At 34.6% G+C, this 12,330-nt stretch overlaps 1 long non-coding RNA gene across 1 annotated transcript; it reads right to left on the bottom strand.

The window, feature by feature from the left end:
- Positions 1–621: 621 nt before the first annotated feature.
- LOC140520709 (uncharacterized) lies at positions 622–11,915 on the bottom strand. The gene is made up of 3 exons (XR_011972619.1): positions 11,780–11,915; positions 4,139–4,231; positions 622–871 (listed from the first exon to the last, which is right to left on the bottom strand). It is a non-coding gene; the product is annotated as an uncharacterized lncRNA (long non-coding RNA).
- Positions 11,916–12,330: the final 415 nt, after the last annotated feature.

The raw sequence follows: 12,330 nt of genomic DNA, 5'->3' as shown, positions 1-12,330 counted from the left end.
TGTTTGTGTATGTGTATCTGTTTGTGTATCATGTTCTGATTTGTTATACGGATTCTTTCATTTATCTTAGTCTGACTACATAGCATGACTATAGTGAAAATATACTCAATAGGAAAGTATATGTAGAATCTATACAGAATTGTATGCAGTCGTGGGGAGGGAGGGAGGTAGTGGGGGGTGGGTGGGGAGGGATAAAATCGCAATTGTATGGCAGTGATTGTTAAACATTAAAAAAATTAAAAAAATTAAAAAAAAAAGTGTATCGTGTACTTTTTTTGTTTGCTTTTTGAGAACTCCATCATATTTCCAAGAGTCTTTATTTGATTATCACTATTGACTGGAAACTATCTATCTACTGAACCATTCCATTTCTGGATGACTGTTATTATTAGCAATTTTTTCATCCATATTTTGGGGAGCTTCCTCTAACTCCCCAACTCTGGTCCTAGTTTTGCCTTCTCAAATCTCACAGCAGAGGGATTACACACTTCTGTATAGTTTTTAAAATATTTGAAGACTGTAAACCTGTCTCTGATAAGTCTTCTCTAGCCTTCTCTAAGGATCCGTTCACTATTTTCTCTATTAGAATAAAAGTGGGGAGAAAAAGACAAAAGGCAAATGGCAGATGGTCTTAATTTTTATTTTTTATAAAAAAACAGCATTTTTTAAAACAACAAATTAACCAACAAAAACAGCTCTGATCTTCATTCTTTCACCTTCTTATTTGACTTTTTCTTCTTTTCTTTTGGCTGGCAACACTTTAATACGTTCTCTGCGCAGGATGCAACCTCCTTTTCCCAGGGTGGACAAATATCAAAACAGTTGCCTCCTTCCTCAAAACACATCATAGTGTCATTCCCCCATATTTGCCCTGGAGCAGGGAAAGAGCTAGAAGTTATTTTCTCTAGTGCAAAAATAGTAGACCATGTGGGAGTTGGGATCCTAGATCTTTCCTTATTAGATGCCATTCCCTTATATCTGACTGCAAAGCATAGCAATTAGTACTGGTAAAGAAATACTGGCACTGGATGGATTATACCTATAATCGTACTGTGTCAATAGTTCACATTCTTCCCATAAGCTAGTTAGCTCAGTTGTTAAAAACAAAGGGTATTCAGTCACTTCCTGCCAAGATGACCATCTGAATCAAAGGAAGACTGTTTCACTCCTTCTCACCTATCCCAGTAAAATCTCAAAGTTTCCATCATATTGAATATTGATTTTTAAAAATCCAGTGAAAAACTTCAGTGATATCTATCATTCCATAATTACACAAAATGTCTGCCATCTGTGGTAAAGTCAGCCAGCCCAGAGTGCTGATATCAGAGGTGGCAATGGACAGGTATAACCTACAAACTTTTGTCTGGAGACAGCAAGAGCAGAAGGCTCTGCTGATGAAGCCCCAGGGTGGTCAGAAAGCCCTAGGATGGTCATGCTGGAAAAACCCAGGAACAGGAGGAGCAGGAGCATTATCATGTGTGAGGTGCTGATCAGTGAGGTGATGCAGTCTTCCAGTCCTAACAGTTTAGGGACTCTGAGATCCCTAACTGTCCTGAGACACCAGAGAGGTCCATAAAGATCTGATGCTCTGAACCTCAAAGATTCATGGGAGGGCAAACATCAGAGAAGTGAAGATCAGTGCAAGAACCCGGGAGACCCAGGGTAAGAACTGACTACCCGCCCAAAAAGTGCCGCAGAGAACCAGAGCCTGGTCCTGGCGCAAAGCCCTAACTCATGAATTCAAGCTGGAGAAATGAGCCAATTTTAAAAATAAACAATCAAACACCATCCTGAATCAAAAATGATTGCAAATTGAACTCCATAACAACTTTAAGCATAGATTCAAAAAGGAAGAAAATATATTTTCCATAAGGACACCATGAATACCTAGAGCAAGGATTCTTAATCTTCTTTACATCATGGACCCTTTTAAGAATCTGGTGAAGTCTATGGCTTCCTTCTTAAAATAATATTACTAATAGTGGGGAGATGTTAAATCATTTGTATCTTTAATGTAGCCATAGTCCAAATTCTTCCCATAAGAAAGCAATTCAGTTGTCAAACATTAACATAAATGCATAAAATAAAATACATAGGGTTATAAAAGAAACTAATTATATTGAAATATAGTCATTTTTTTTTTTAAAGGCAGAGACACCAGTAGGGAGGAGGCGGTTAAGCAGGAGGATTATACAAGGAAGAGAACAGTCACAAGCAAAGCAAACTTCCTGATTCTGAAGGATAAATTGAAGAGCAGAGGAAAAAAAGTAAAGAACTAGAATCTAATGGGGTATATTAGATTGCCTCTTAGACAATGGAGGAACAAATTGTGACATGTAAATGTAAGGGAATATGATTATATTGTACAAAATGATCAGAGACCATTTGAAATAATCCTGAAATAATGCAGAATGAAATAAGCAGAGTCAGGAGAATGATTTATACAGGGTTAGCAATATTGTAAAGAAAACCAGTTTCTAAAGGCCCAAGAATACTCATCAAAGAACGACCAACTATGTCTCCAGAAGAATGTTACCCGGCATCTTTTGACAGAGAGGTGATGCACCACAAAGTACAGAGCCATATATTTTTAGATATTATCACTGTGCACATTTATTTTGCTTGACTATGCTTATTTGATATGATCTTCCCCCATTTTCCTTCCCTTCATTAATTGAAAGAGAGAGGTTACTGGGGACAGGGGGTTATGAGCAATAATGATTTAAAGAGTATCATTGTAACACTTTCTAAAAATGCAAAGAACAAAAGGTAGCTCAGAAGGAAGAGCAGACAGGCAGAACAGTTTTGAAAGTTACATGTAGAATTCATTAAATATACATATACATATATATATATATATATATATATATATATATATATATATATATATATATATATATATATATATATATATATATATATATATATATATTAAAGCAAGTGATTGGAAGAAAGTAAATTCAGTTGTATTTAAAGTCCTGTTTTGGTATACTGCTGTATGTATAGGAAACATTTTTTTGTTCAAGTTCAGGATTGAAAATAAAAAAGAATGAAGGCAATTTGAACAAGAGATAGAGGCAATTACAAAAGATAAATAGATGATTTTGAGTACATGAAATGGAAAACTTCACAAAATTAATTCATTGAAAATAACAAGGGAAATAGTGAACTGGGAAAAAAGTCTTTGTATTAGATGTCTCAGATAAGTTTTTGCTATCTAAACTATATAGGCAACTAATAAAAATATATAAGCTCAAAAACCTTTCCCCAAGAGACAAGTGGTCAAAGACTATGAACAATTCTCAAAAGAAGAATTGCAGAGTATAAACAATGATATGAAAGAATGTTTCACATCACTGATTATAAGGAAAATGAAGACCGAAGCAACCTTGGTTTCACCTCACACACAGAAAATTGGCAGAGATGACATGGTCATAACCAGTATTGGATGGGTTGCAGAAAAATAGGCACTCTAATGACTGCTGGAGTTGTGAATTAGTACAATCATTCTGGAAAACAATTCAGTATTATACAAATAAAATTACTAAAATATCCATAACCCTTGACCCAGAGATTCTACTCTGAGGAACTATACCCCTAGAGGTTACTGACAAAGAATAATGCTCCATATATACCATGGATTCTGAAACTAGAGTCTTTGACCTTGTTTTTTAAGTATATTTGATAACTGAATTTTGATATAATTTTTTAGTAATTTTATATATTTTTAATGTATTAAAAAATATTCTAAGAAGGTATCAGTAATCTTCACAAGATTGCAAAAGGGGTCCATAATACAAAAAAGATGAAGAATTCTATATGCACCAAAATATTTAGAAAAGAACTTTTTTTGTGGGGGTCCTAGAAACAAACAAACTACAGTAGGGCCCTGTACTCATAGGGAATATGTTCCAAGACCTACTAGGGCTGAAACTGTAATGTAAGCAAATACCTGCTGACCCCATACATATATATATAGATATAGATATAGATATATACACATACATATATATATAATATATATATGTGATCTCTCTCCCATTCTTGTCCCTTAGTGCTCCTCCACCACACCACCAAAAAAACCCAAAACTTTAAAAAGTGAAAGTGGAAAAGGGAAAGTAAAAGTGAAAAAACTGACACATGGATTCCTGCATTTTAGACAGTGTTGCTCTGGTTTCTTGCTGCTTTGTGGTTGTTTCCTTCCCTTTAAATTTGATGTGGGAAGCAAAACCTGTAAGGAATAACATATATGGTTAATTCAGAGAAACACAGAAAGACTTAAATCAATTGATGCAATGTAAAGAAAACAGTCCAGAAAACAACATATGGTTATTGTCCTTCTTTCTTGAGGAGGACTGAAATGGCTTCACTATGTTAAGATCAAGGTACAGTGTGTCTGACTGTGGCTGATCAGACCAGTACAAGCTTGGAAGAGTCTTAGAAGACTCTACTACAGGTCAGGCATAAATAGTCCATGTAGATAAATATTCAGAGAGTGGAGATGTCTCTAAATTTGTACATCTCATATTTCTTTTGAGCTATTACAATTCTTCTTTGCTCATAGAGCATAGTACCTTCTTTGATGTGGGCCTCAGTCACAGGAACTATCACTTCCTGAACAGTGTCAGGAGTCTGTGTCTGGGCCTGGGAAGATTAAGGGAACTTCTGCTGATAAGGGATACCAGACCCAAATGTGCTACCAAGACATGGCCCTGGGTGAGAAGGAATCAACACATGCCCCATGAGTGTAGAAGCAGTGGGGTGGAGATGCCACTGACTGTGGTGACTTACAGGAGAGTGGAGTTCTTGGTTTCAGTTCCAGGCCAGAGGAAAGAACAGAAGGAGAATCTGAGGCCAGAGGTACCTCTCCCCATATCTCAGGGCTAGAGGCGATTACAAAAAATAAGCTGCTACAAATAAAAAAAAAAATGAGCAGGCAAAGGAGAAAGAATACAACCATAGAAAGTTACTATGGGAATAGAGAAGACTGGGGTTCATCCTCAGAGGAAAAAAAAAGCTCCTGCCCTAAAGAGTAGTGTTAAATGGTTACCTGCTCAAAAAAAAAATTCATAGGAGAACTTTAAAAAGACTTTTAAAATCAGATGAGAGATGTTAAGGAAAAGTTAAAGAAAAAAATAAAAACAATCCAAGAAAAATTAGATTATGAAAAGAAAGTCAACTAATTAGAAAAGGAGATTTAGAATCTTAAGGAAGAAAATGACTTCTTGAAAATTAGAATTGGTCAAGGGGAATTCAATGAAGTTATAAGAGACCAAGAAATTTTTTAAAAAGTATAAAGAATGAAAAAATAGAAGAGAATGTGAACTATCTTATAAGAAAAACAACTGATCTGGAGAACAGATCAAGAAGAGAAAACATAAGAATAATCAGACTACCTGAAAGCTACAACCAAAAAAAGAATCTTGATACAATAATACAAGAAATAATTGAAGAAAAATGTCCTGAAGTTTTAGAACAAAAGAGGAAAGTAGAAATAGAAAAAATCCACTGATCACTACCTGAAAGAGATCTTACAAGGAAAATCTATGGGAATATTATAGGCAAATTTCAAAACCCATAGCTCAAAGAGAAAATATTACAAGCAGCAAGAAAAAAGTCAATTTAAATATGGCACTACCACAGTTAGAATCACACAAGACCTAGCATGGCAACATTAAAAGACCACAGGTCTTGGAACACTATATATATCGAAGAGGAAAAGAACTGTGGCTATGGCCAAAAAATATCATACCCAGCAAAGTAAAGTATAAAGTTAATCAATGGGCCAGACTTTCAGGATTTTGCTAAAAAAAATCCTGAACTTAACAGAAAATTTGATATACCAGAGCCAAGAGAAATATAAGGTATATATCAAAGACTAATAAAAAATGCCTCAATAAGAACAGACTATTTACTGTTTTGATGAGGAAATGTAAAACTTATGTCTAAGACTTATTAATAATTGGGCAGTTCAAAAGAAAGACTGGGGTAGACCTGAATATGATTGGATTCTAAAAAGTAAAACTGTTTAGGAAGAGGTAAAAAGACTAATTATGCAAATGAAGTGGTAGAGGAAGAACTGACATAAGAACTAGATGGGAGAGGAGGGCTGCTAATTCTGGAACCCCACTTTCATTGAGAATGGGTTTAAGAGGTAATCGTAGATGTATATTTGGAAGGGTATAAAAGTCTTCTAAATTCAGAAGGAAATAAAAGGCTAAGGGAATTGGCAGGAAGCAGAGGACAAGGGAGGAATTGTTAGAGGGGAGGATGAGGGAAAAAGATAAGGGTGGGGTATAGAAGGGCATTTAAAAAAATGGGAATGGGAGGATAAGGGAGGGATCCTTGGAAGGGGGTAGGTTAAGTAATAGGAGAACAAGGTAGAAGTAAAGTAGAGGAGTCAGAAAGGATAGGAAATAAGAGATACACAGAAACATAAAATAAAGATAAGGAATAGAATTTATTAGGGATAAAATAGTAGGAGTAGTAATCATGATTTCAGACAAAAATTAAAGCTGAAATAGATTTAATCAAAAGAGAAAAGTAGGAAAACTCTACTATATGTCAGTCATGTTAATCAATATTGTTTTAGACTATTTAAAATAACTGGATCATATAGGGTTGGAATATTGCTGGGATATAGGAAATGATGAGTTGGCGGACTTAGAAAAATACGGAAAGACTTGGACTTAGGGATGAAGAGGTTATCCACCCTCAGAGATACAGAGGACAAATAGGTATAGTATGGTCTTACATAGATGCTTAGGAATGTATATGTCTATACATGAGTATGATTATGGATATCTAAGTATACGTGTCTGTTTAAGTGTATGTATGTATGTTTGTATATGTATGTGTGGATATGTGTGTGTGTCTGCGCATGTGTGTGTCCACACTTAATTGTAGCCTTCTTGGGGGCAGAGGGGGAAGAAGGGGGAAAAAAAGAACAAAATAAGAAGTGCACAGCAGAAAACAAAAGAAAAATTACAAGGAAGAAAAAAAAAGATGGATGACCTCAAACACAATGCACAGTGTTTATTATATAGACTTTCTTAAAATGGAAATTTATTGTTACATATTTTGAATCCTCTCATGTTCTGCTATACACAAAGACAATGCTTTTTTCTTTTCTTATTTTGTATTTGTTTTAATATTTAAGTTTATGTTTCTTTTTCTTTTCTTATTGTGTATTTAAGTTTTAGTATTTAAATTTAAAATCAAAAATATTTTGGAAAAAGGAAAATGAATGTTGCAAAATTGCAGAGAATAAGTTTGGTATCAAAACAGAGATATGAGAAGAAACCTCCTTCTACTACTTTGGAAAGATGGGGAATCTCTGGGTATGAAACATCGCATATAATGCCATAGTTTTCTATGTATTTATTGGCTTTGCTGAATTTTTCATTTTATCTTCTTTTTCTTTTTAAATTCTTTGTTATAAGGGATGGCTGTCTGGGACAGAGAAGAAGGAGAGATAGCCAGTTAGTTAGGAAGCACTTATTAAGTCCCTCCTACGTACCTGACACTGTTAAAAGCTAGTCAAAGCAAAAGACAGTCAGTGTTCTCAAATGAGTTCAGGGAAAAATCTAGACAATGTAAAAGCAAACACTATCAATAAAAATCCTATTTTTTTTAAAAAAAGTATGAAGGTAGTTGAAAACAAAGATAAGAAGGGAAACATTTAAAATACACCCACTGCCCTTGATCATTCATATCACCAGGCCCAGAGGAACTACATCCCAGGTACTGAAAGAATTGGTATATATAATAAAGGCACCACTATCAAAGATCTTTGAAAGATCATGTCCCAGGATTGGAGAAGAGCAAATGTTGTTCCATTTTTTTCCCCAAAAAGGAAGAAAGTAGCTTCTAAATTATATGTAAGTGAGGTCTACTTCAATTCCTAGGAAAATACTATAATGTATTATTAATGGAATGCTTCATAAACTTCTAGAAAAGGAAGTAATGATCAAAAGAGCCATCATGGTCTCATCAAGAACAGTTCATACCAGGATTCTTTCACCTTTTTTTTTTTTTTATAATACTACTGAAACTGATAGACTGAGAGGGAAAGTGTAATTTATCTAGATTTTAGTAAAGCATTTGACAGTCTCATAGTATCCATGTGGAGAGGACGGAGAGATCAGGGCTCAAAGAAAGAGTCATTATATGGATATAGAGCTTGTGTAGTCATTAATGTTTTGATGTACTTGGCCCTTTATTGTTTAATATTTGTATCAATGATTTGGTTCTCACTATAAATGTCACACTTCTCAAATTTATAGATTATTCAAAGTTAGGAGAGATAGTTGGCATTTTGGATGATAGAGTCAGAATCCAAAAAAGATCTTGACTTGCTAGTACATTGGGTTGTCTATTGAGATAAAATTTATTATAAATGTAAAATCTTATTCTTGATTAAAAGTCAACTTCACAAGGACAAGATAGAGAAGACATATGGTTAGATAGATTTGACTGAAAAAGATCTTGGGGGCTTAGTGGACTACATGCTTAATATGAATTAAGAGTGGGTCCTAGATCTATATGCCAAGGAGATCAAAGAAAAAGGAAAAGGACACATATGTACAAAGTAATTATAGTAGCTCTTTTTGTGATAGCAAAAAAATTGGAAATTGAGGGGAATCGTTGAATAAGTTGTGGCATGTAATTGTGATGGAACACTATTGTGTAAAAAAAGAAGACAAGCAGAATAGTTTCAGAAAAACCTAGGAAGACCTATATGAATTGGTGTAGAGTGAAGTGAGCAGAACCTAGAGATCAGTGTATACAGTAACAGCAATACTGTGCAATGATCGACAGTAAATGATTTAGCTACTCTGATCAATACATTGATCCAAGACAATCCCAAAGGACTCATGATGAAAACTGCTGTCTAATTCCAGAGACAGAACTGATGGAAAACTTTGAATTCACTTTGAAGCATAATTTTTTCACTTTGGCTTTTTTCCTTGCCTTTCTTTCAACATGACTAATATGGAAATATGTTTTGCATGATTTCACATGTATAATCGATATCATATCGCCTACCTTCTCAATCAGTGGAGGAGGGACAGGAGGGAAGGAGAGATTTGGAATAGAAAATTTTTTTAATGTTAAAAGTAATTAAATAATACATCATCATTATTATTTAAAATTAATGTTATTCTGCAGCCAAAGGAACTAATACAGTCTTAGCATGCAATAAAATAGGTACAAGGTCTAAAATGAAGGAAGAGATAGTTGCAGTGTGCTCTGTCATGATGTGGAGTATTGTGTTCAATTCTGGTTGCCACATTTCAAGAAGGAAGGCAACCAGAATGCTGAAGAGCTTGCCATATGAGTACTGATGAAGAGAAATGAGAAAGGTTTTAAGAAAACAGCAGCTTCTTCAAGTATTTCAGGATTTATTTTTATTGGAATTATTATTATTATCATTTCTACTACTACTACTAATTCAAACCTGCATCCCTGGTATAAATCCAACCTGGTTTTAGTATATACTCTTTTTAATATTTACTATAGCCTCTTTGTTAAAATTGTATTCAATTTTATTCAATATTTTAATTTATTTTAAAATAAATTAAAATATCTGAAAATATAACTTCTTTTCTACTCTTATTATTAATGATCAAATTATTATTATAATGATGATAGTGAGTTGCCTGAGGTGTACTAGTCTAAACTGTATTTGAAAAGGCACCTCTTCTGCATAATCCTTGAAAAATGGCCTCTACCTGAGAACTTCTAGTAAAGGTAAACTCACTACTTCCTCATAAAAATCTATTCACTTTTTTTGTGCTTTAATTGTGGGCATTTTTTATTTTATGTTACCATTAATTTTTTTCTTTTCCATTTTTTTTATTAGAAAAAAGGCCAAACTCCCAGTTCCTTACTCTTTCACCCCAGGACTTCCTCCTTCCCCTCACTGTTGCCTTTATTTCTGACATACATCATTCCTGACCTTATAAAAATATATAGATACCAAGAAAAAAAAAAGGATTCTAACTCTTATTGTTATGTGTAAAAACCTAGGCTAGGGAACTCTCAAATAAAGCAGGACCTCCTCCTGGGCACCAGAGCTACCCCTTCTTGATTGTCTCCATCACCCTGAAAGTCTCCTGGAAAAAAATTCTTAAAAGATGTCTCTTACTATCCTTGGGGTTATGTAAGAATCTCCCAGTTGAGTGCTCTAACATCTGAGCCACCCACAAAATTGGACAGTTCAAAATTTACCTCACATAAAAGAGAAACCTCAAATCTGGACACATTGTCCTTGTAGCTGCTTGGGATAGTTTCTGTAACTGCTGGATATTCTCTCTTCTCAGAAAGTGCTAAACTAGCCCCTTCTCATCTCCTTTCCTATCATCTCTGGTAAACCTTGGCATCCAGTTTTTGAGTGCCAGTGAGGGTTTGTACAGGGGTGTAAGGATAAAATCCTGTTCCCTTAAAAAATTCAGTGGAATTAGACTTTTACCACACATCTCAAGTTCTCTTTCCTAGTAGATTTTCAACCTAATAATTCCTTGAAGAAATCACTTAATCTCTTTCCAATTGTAAAGGATAATCAGCACCTTCATTCTCCATCCCAAGGGGAAAGCCCAGTCATCTCAATTCTTGAAGTTTTATTACCCAACTTAAAAGTGAAATAAACCTGTTAAGGTCAAACTATAAAAATCAGAAAAGGATGAGTGCACAAAGTTGCCCTATCAATGACAAGGCAAAAGGTAGTCTCCCCTTTGCCCTAGTAATATCACACACGTAAGGTGGGGGTCTCAATTCTGGCACAAAACTGAGAAAATACAGGGAGTTCAAAAAATATTGTAATAATGACTGACTCATGTATTGCTCTAAAATGACTATGGAATCCTTATGACAATTTCATCTAACCATTAAGAAGGCACAAACAAGAAAAAATAGACATTTCCTTAGTATATAGACATATAGACCATCAGAAAAGAAAAACAAGAGTCTACTATGGCAGAAAAAGATTATCCCATAAGAACTTTTTCTTTTGGAAGTTCTCTTCCATGGGACTTTTACATAAATATTTAGATAGTATCTAAAAGTGGAAAGTTTGCCAGCCCCCTCCTATTTTCTTCTTTGCAGAGGTGGGGAATCATGAGTGTAGAACATTAGACTTTTTCAGCATGTTGGCTAGTTTTGCCAAACTGACTTTTTTTTAATTGGGGAGGGAATGGCACTTTGAGAAGGGAAGGAGAGAGAATACTTTTGGAGATGTTGAGTAACAAAAAAAATCAATAAAAATTTATTTTAAAGAAAAGTGATTTGCCAGTAGGAGGGAAATCTTGAGCAAAAGATAAACATATTTCTATTCTAATCCATGTAAAAAGGTCTTCAATGAACTGAACACTATGATTTCTGAAAAGAGAATGTTCTTCATTTAAATATTCTTAATACAAATCCTTTATACTAATTCCATTGTAACACAGATATCTCTATAAAAACATTTTTTAGCAGTGGATTCTTTATTTCACATATTTGATATAGCAAAATAACTTGGACAGTCCCTTCAGATTTACCATAGTGGGGTTTCATCTATAGTTCTAAATTCCAGTTTTTAGAAGTGGGGTTACATTGGTAGATACTCTAGTTAGCACTTTAACTCTCTGACTCAATACCCAGACTCTTTAACTCCTCTTACCTGTGGAGGCAAATTCAATATATTTGGTATATCTTTCTAAAGTTTATCTGCTATATTCTGTCCCCTGGCCTCCCAATATGTACATCATTTTCATCTTTGTTCATATTTTCATCATACCTGCAGCTGCCAAGAGCCAGACTATGAAGAAAAAGTGAAGGACCCTCATTGATGAAGCTCAACTGGAAACTCAATGTATCTGGAGAGAAGAGACACAACGATCAGCTCTATCAGAGGCTTAGGCAATATGGGAGATAAAAAAGTCCCCAGGCAGTATTTACATCAAGATATAATCAGGTTTGTTGAGGGAGTGAACGGGATTGAAATGTTAGTCACACAGTGTTTACTGTTGAACATTTCTTTGTATATGTAATGCTCACCTAGCACACCTCAATGCATATTTTCTACCCATTTAATAATATCCATTGTTCAGTGTATTCTCAGCTGTTGTCTGACCACTTAAGAGAGTTTCTATTATTTAGAAATCCAAGACTGAGAGGTGCTACTTTGATAAACCCCAAATTACAATAGGTCATGCAGGCTGAGATTTTATCCTGACTCTGCTACTAATCACCAATGGGAACCTGGACAAGTCAGTTCTCTGAATCTTGATTTACTCATTTGTAAAATGGGGATAATAATATCTTCTCTGCCCGTTTCACAGGGTTTCT

The sequence above is a fragment of the Notamacropus eugenii genome, chromosome 1 (genome assembly GCF_028372415.1).
Source record: "Notamacropus eugenii isolate mMacEug1 chromosome 1, mMacEug1.pri_v2, whole genome shotgun sequence".
Classification (NCBI taxonomy): Eukaryota; Metazoa; Chordata; class Mammalia; order Diprotodontia; family Macropodidae; genus Notamacropus; species Notamacropus eugenii.
The sequence above is the reverse complement of the archived record's forward strand: the minus strand, read 5'-3'. Positions and strand labels throughout refer to the sequence as shown.